This window comes from Acyrthosiphon pisum, chromosome A2 (genome assembly GCF_005508785.2).
Source record: "Acyrthosiphon pisum isolate AL4f chromosome A2, pea_aphid_22Mar2018_4r6ur, whole genome shotgun sequence".
NCBI classification, from domain to species: domain Eukaryota; kingdom Metazoa; phylum Arthropoda; class Insecta; order Hemiptera; family Aphididae; genus Acyrthosiphon; species Acyrthosiphon pisum.
The window spans coordinates 74,120,581-74,127,501 of NC_042495.1; positions in this window are offsets into that span (position 1 = coordinate 74,120,581).

The window sequence follows — 6,921 nt, forward strand, 5'->3', positions numbered from 1 at the left end:
ATTTCAAGTAGACTTGATGACGAATTCAAATCTGTTTTCAGAATTCTTATCGCTTGATTAGATCAATTGGTATGTTTGGTAAAAAACACGTCTAAAATACTATGTCACGCGTGTGTTAGACGAAAACAGAATATCACGGTATCGAATCCCCTTAATCACAGATTATATTGGTTAATACCTTAATATTTACTAATATTATCAATTAAAACATGATAAAATGTATAAAATAATATAATTTTGAGTTTGTAAGGGGGCGGGTGGGTGGGTAAAATTTTTTCTTGCTACACCTGAAAAATATATCTTGGCCGCCACTTCATACATTTTTGTCTCGTGCAGCCGAGCAGGCCGATATTAAATAGTTATACGCGGTCTATTATTCAATTTCATTCTTTTTTTTTTTATTTGCATCAACCGCGATAACACCAAATTACGTACCTACTTAAATATTTTAATATTACCAATATAATTTTGTTTATCATTTTTATTTATCATTATGTTAAAAACAATTTATAAGGGCATTTTTAATGTTTCGTAATATTATATGTGGATTAAGTTGTATTTTTGAAAGAAGTTTTTCTTGTTTTTAGAACATTAAAATCCGTGCTATAAATTATAATTATTGAAAATATATAGGTACCCTACATAGCCATAAAATATTAAAATTATAATAGGTTAAAGGTATACAAAAAAAATGGCCAATCGTTTATAATAAATAACTATTAATAATCAATAATTAATAATATTATATTATATAATAGTATTTATAACATTTTTTTTATAATTTTTTTTTAGTTATTACTTATTTTGTATTATACTTGTTATATTACCTACAAGCTACAATCTGCATACTTGCATTATTCCGTATCTATACCCTGGTATCTGCCTAATATATATAATATACAATATGATGCAACACTTTAACCTGAATAAAAAATTTAAACAATATATTACCTAAAAAGCCATAATAGGTACAATATAAATATTATAATCCATCCGTATTACCAACTATATTAGCATTATACTATTAGCATTATATTAGCTATATTACCTTGACATAAAAATATTGTTAGATACTGGTTTTTTTTATCTAAATTGTCCGTATAGATAATTATAATCTAGGGTTGTCCAACCTTTTGTAGTTGGCGGGACAATTAACACTTTCATAAATATACGCTAATATAAAAAAAATCTCCCACCTCGAGAATCCGGATTCTCTGTGACTGCTATACAAACACGATACCCACCTACGTAACGAACTGACTTTAATCATATGGTTTTTGACATCACTCATTGCACGTATTATGTTTACCTACGTTTTATAGTATTTTTTTAAATAAAATTCTTTCAGGGGCAGGGGGCCAAAATAAAAACTTCGATGGCCGCGTGAAATTACAGGGGGGGATTAATACCTCCATATAGTTTTAACTTTAAAGCGTTCCATATATAACATGTATTACATATATCTAATTTATAAATGAATAATCAATGGTATAATGTATAAACTGTGAATGTGTAAGCATACATATTAAATTTATATACCCAAGCTCATATGACCATATTATAGGCACAACTATGGATCATTTTGGCATAAATGCAGTTTAGCTCCCGAACGATTTGGAATTTTTTTTTTCAAAATGTGTGTTTTTACATTCCTAATTTATAGGTACATAAATATAAGATAAAATCAGAAATCAGAATAACATAAAAAGTTTTTGGTAAAGTCAAAACCAACTTATATTTTTTGGTTTGGAAGAAATAGGTTTAAATAATAAGCAATAAAAGAGAATATTCCAAGAATTCACATCGAAAAAAAGTAAATTTTAAAACTATTAAATATTATGTTGTTTATTCCAATAATTTGGCATTACAAACGTTCTATTAATCTCACCATGTTTCCCAACAATCCCCCGACGGGTATTTTTTAAATTTTTTTTTAATCACTGTTGGCCACCTGAAAAAATACTATTCATTAAATAAACTGTATTTTTCCAAAAGAAAAAATGTGATGTTTATGTATCCATAAGGACTCATTTCTCCACAAGTCGCACCTATCTTTATATACGATTGGGAGGTTAACGTATTTCAGTATTTATAGACAAAAAGTGATGTTTATGTATCCAGGAAAAAACATTTCTATGGCGGTTACATTGCTAAATTTATGTTTTTAACAAAATGCCGTCTGATAAATATCGACCCAGTTGTGGATTTTTTTCGTTTAATCGGTAAATTATACGAACCACAAAAATACGAGAGTGATGGGCTTGACGTATCTGATGACGAGGATATTGATATAATATTATAATAAACATTACCTACCTACCTATAATATCTGAACATTTTAGTTTTTTATTACTTATTATTTAAACGTATTTCTCCGAGCCAAATTATATAAGTTAGTTTTGATTTCGTCAAAAACTTCTAGATATCTTTAGACTTTAATATCTATGGTTGTATCGTTTGACAAAGCCATGCACATCACTTGGCTTCCCGATACTGATCTCATTTTGAACAGAGTATAGTATATTATGCATACTCACTGAAATAGCCCAGTGAAGATTATTTTGAAATTTTGTTCTGTCGGAAAGAATGCACAGTTTAGCTCTCAAGCGATTTTTTGAATTTTTTTTTTCAAAATGTGTATTTTTGCATGCTTTATTTGATGGTGCTTTTAAAAATGTCGCTGTAGAATCAATTGTACTTACCTTTATGTTAATGTTATAAACTAAGTTAAACTGAATTACTAAGTTATTTCAAACATTTACATATCAATGTAGATCAGTTGATGTTTTCGACTTTTTTTTCATTACCTAGGTGTCTAATAAGTCATAACAAAGGTGCCCTCCACCCCAAGCTGTATTTCTAAACAATTGTATACTGTTAATGTGTTAAAAACCAAATTACAAAAAAAAATCATCGAAATGTTCTGAAAATTATGACTCCCTCCCCCTAAGTTTCTAACCATGTCTCTGGAGCCGCCCCTGAGTAATAACATAAAGAAGTTTTTGACGAAATCAAAACTAACTTATATAACTCAACGAAGTCAAAAACAAAAAACCAAATGACGCCATTTCAGAGAGCCCTTTTAAATTCGTTATCCTCTTCCGCTTCTGAAGAAGACAGTGTTAGTTCTGATCCAGATAAAGCTTTTTTATTCTCTTTGTTACCGGATTATAAAAAATTAAATTGTGACCAAAAAATGGATTTTCGATTGCTAACATTATAGTTTTTTTAAAATATTTCGACCCAAACCAAAGAAACTCAACCTACAGTTTTCCAATGCAATCAAACTCCGTCAAATTTACATCAAAGCACTCCATCCTCATCATATCCATTTCAAAATCAATCATTTTCATATTCACCATATAATCTTGGTTTCCCTGATAATCAAAGTCTTGTCCCTCCAATTTCTCTATCACAGTACGAAACTAATTTCAATCCACATCCACCGCATTCCCTAATTAATAATCCGTATACATCTTCTTCCTATCCAATGACTTCTGAGCAATCCGAACGCATTCAAAATAAAGAACAATTATAATATAAATAACATGATATTTGTATATTTTTATCATGAGCACTTTTAAAAAAAGTTATTTTATTATTTCCTATTATATATCTAAGTCAGATATTTAAAAAGACACTTCTTTAATATAATTAAATTTGTATTTTATTTATTTATTATTATTTTTTGTTTTGTTTTATATCTAAGTTAGATATTGAAAAAGACACTCCTTAAAATTATATTTGTAACATTTATTTATTTATTTATTTATTGTTATTTTATATCTAAGTCAGATATTTAAAAGGATAGGTACTCCTTTAATATAATTAAATTTTTATTATTTATTATTATTATTTTTATTTGTTTATATAATAAAACTATAAAAGTAATTTTTTATAACCATATATAAATAAAAATTATATTCGCAACAATTATTAATCTTTTCTTTCATAATTTAGGCAACTAAAATTATTATTGATGTTTAAAATTTAACTTACCTCAAAGTAATTGTGAGGCGTTCTTCGGCACATATAGGGTTACGAAATGTTGTGGTAGTTTTCGTTATATGAGGCCGTACATTTTCCAATAGCTCATCAAAACTCGAGACTGACATTCGATAGTATTCAAAAAATTTTTCTGGATAACACCTTATATTCTCAAAAAATTTTTTAAATTGTTCACTATTTTCTCGATCATTATTCATTGGATGCACCCAGTACCTCCGTTCTACAGGTTCGTCTAACAAACCGAATGCCTCAGCTACAGCAACAACTTTAACCCTTTGCCGATTCATTCTTAAATATAACTTTTAAGCTATATTACCTATGATTAAATATAAATTAATGTATTTTAAAAGTGTAAAGCTTACGAAATTAAAATATAATATTATAATATAAATTACTTACTTGTAAAATTATATCAAATTGCTTTGATTTAAAATTAAGCAGTGTCTGAATAATATCAATATTTCTCTAAGTATTCAATAATTATAGTTAAATCTTAAATGAGATGTTAAATATCAAATGAATCATACATCTGTTCTATACAAGCGTTTGAACTGTTGTGGTCCATGAAAATATGAAAAAAATGGTGGGAGAAGGCTGTTTTGGCAGGAACAAAACCGCATAGTGTGGCATAGTGAATACCGTCCGGTCAAAACGCATCCGATTTACCCGGACCCGCCAAAACGCATAGTGTGGCTAGGCCCTTAGTCAGTTGCATAAAGAGAGGAAAATTTATAGGGGCACCCCTGTGATAAAATGTTAAAAACGCAAAATTTATCGTGATATTTACGATCTCAAATAAAACAAGAAAGATTAGAAATTCAGTTTAGTATGCGGGTATGCGTAAATATATAATTATTACATTTATTTTATTAATTGAATAAGGAAATTATTTTACAAAATTGTAACAATCAACTATGTGTTATTATTTATTCTATAATTCTATTTTGTTTTGAAATGAGCCTGCAGTGATCCAAAAAAAAAAAAAAATTGGAGTGAGGGTGGCAAATATTACGTGCACAGGGGTGGAAAATATTTCAAATCTACTTCTGAATACGGTATAATATTATAATATACCTATACGCATACCATGATAACTGTATATTATATTATATATTATAATATCAAATATTAATACTATACGATAGGATTAAAAATTTTGCTCAATAACCAGCACCGGTCACAAATCACTGTAGTGAGTACGTCATATTTTATTAGAAATTTAAATATTTTTTTTTACTTGTCGTTCTACCACACACAGTATTATACTAGGGTAAAGTTGATCGCTTATCTTATAAAATATAATCCTGAACCAGGCAAAATTATAATCACAAGAAGAATCTACAGGTATTAAAAATGTTTTAAATGTTAGATCAAATGTTGATCTAAGTTATATTATCATCATATTATCTTGTAATTGTTGAGCTATAGTAAATTTTTGGTTAAAAAAAACAAATACTGATAATCATAATCATACGAATAATGTTCTTAAAAAAATGGGAAAAATGTGATTCCTTAACTTTTTGAGCCTGATTTCTGGATGCTTTAAAAATTGTACTCTCAATTCTCATACTGCAAAACTACTAAGATTTTACTGTGATAGATAATTATATTAAAATAGTCAAACTAATATTTCTATAGATATTCTAGAAAAAACACTAAGGAAGTCTCTTCACTGTATACTGTATAGGTTTTGAGTATACCTCGCCAATATGAGTATAAATATATTATATATATATAGGTCACTGTATAGGGTGTAAATTGATATGTTGAATTATAAATCAATCTAGGTTCCTATATGTAAAACGATTTTAAAACGATGCTCTCTATCACAAAATATATTACATTTAAAAATATATTTATATTATTATAAGTAATTTATTTTTCTAATGATAATTAGGTGTTGATTATAATTAGATAATGAGGTTAAATAATTTGTTACCAAACCTTGCACAAAATATCGCACATAATATTATTATTATTAAAGCTATAAGGTATTAATTATTATTTTATACATATAGGTAATATTATTATAATTTATAACTTATAACTTATAAGTATAGGTAATACTGATGTAGGTACCTACAAAATACCTATAGTATACCTAATGATCGAAATAGGTTCATGGTATTGACAATAGCTATAATTGAGCCTTAAAAATTAAATTAGTCTAATCAAAGAAAATGTCAGTGTATGTTTAGAAAACTATTATATTTGTAATAACAAAAAGTTTCAAGTCTCGAGATTGATATTTTTGGAATTTGAACAAAATAACTAAAATTATTAGATGAAAAATCCTACTATAGGAACTTTCGGATTTTAACCAATCTCCTCCCTAATAGTAACAACTATTGATCAAAATATATTCTAAAAGAAACCACTATCGAAATCAGAACAAAACAAATTGTCAGTTCTAAATACATTGACATGAATGAAAAAATACACACACACACGCACGTTATTATAAAAAAAACCATCTCTTTAAAACAAATATATATTCCTGGGTCCACTTGGAATCTAAAAACATAACTACCTGAGTGCCTACTCGACAATAATATTCTGCACTGCGGAAATAAATAACCAGTTTGTCGAATTTAAAGAACTATTTAAATATAATCTAAATATATTAATATATATCAATAGAATATTAATCGACTTGATTGGCTGTAAAAAAAGGGTAAAATAAATATAAATACATTATAAAAATATTATATAGATAATCACACAAGTGTCTGCTCTGAGCATTATAGGTTTGAAGCTGTTAAAAATTCTACAGTGTTATTCAACTTGGGCACACGGAATGTTTAATTTAAATAGAATTTGAAAAAAAAAAACGTTTGAAATAAATAGTAATAATATATTATACTCATGTTATGCGTACAAATTTATTAATACCTATATGTACTTTTACGACGT